Raw genomic sequence first — 297 nt, 5'->3', positions numbered from 1 at the left:
TGCTACCATTGTATTTCAGTCATTCCCAATCACTCTCATTCATCCGGGAACCAATGTACATGGGAGAGGTACATGAATCATACAGTTGCAACACAGGGGATGCCCAGGCAGAGGACACAAGATGGAGGCTTGACATAAACTTGACATGACTTATGTTAACTTACATATATAGGCCTAAAACAGTAATCACACAATATAAAAGTAGTACAAACATAATAATTATCACTTATAAAACAGAGGGTATCTATATCAAAGTAGCAGGGAACTTATTTGCAAAAAGGGGAGAGAAAAATAACA

Source organism: Gavialis gangeticus, unplaced genomic scaffold (genome assembly GCF_001723915.1).
Source record: "Gavialis gangeticus isolate Ggan-Ray unplaced genomic scaffold, GavGan_comp1, whole genome shotgun sequence".
Taxonomy (NCBI): Eukaryota; Metazoa; Chordata; order Crocodylia; family Gavialidae; genus Gavialis; species Gavialis gangeticus.
Note: the sequence above shows the minus strand (reverse complement) of the source record.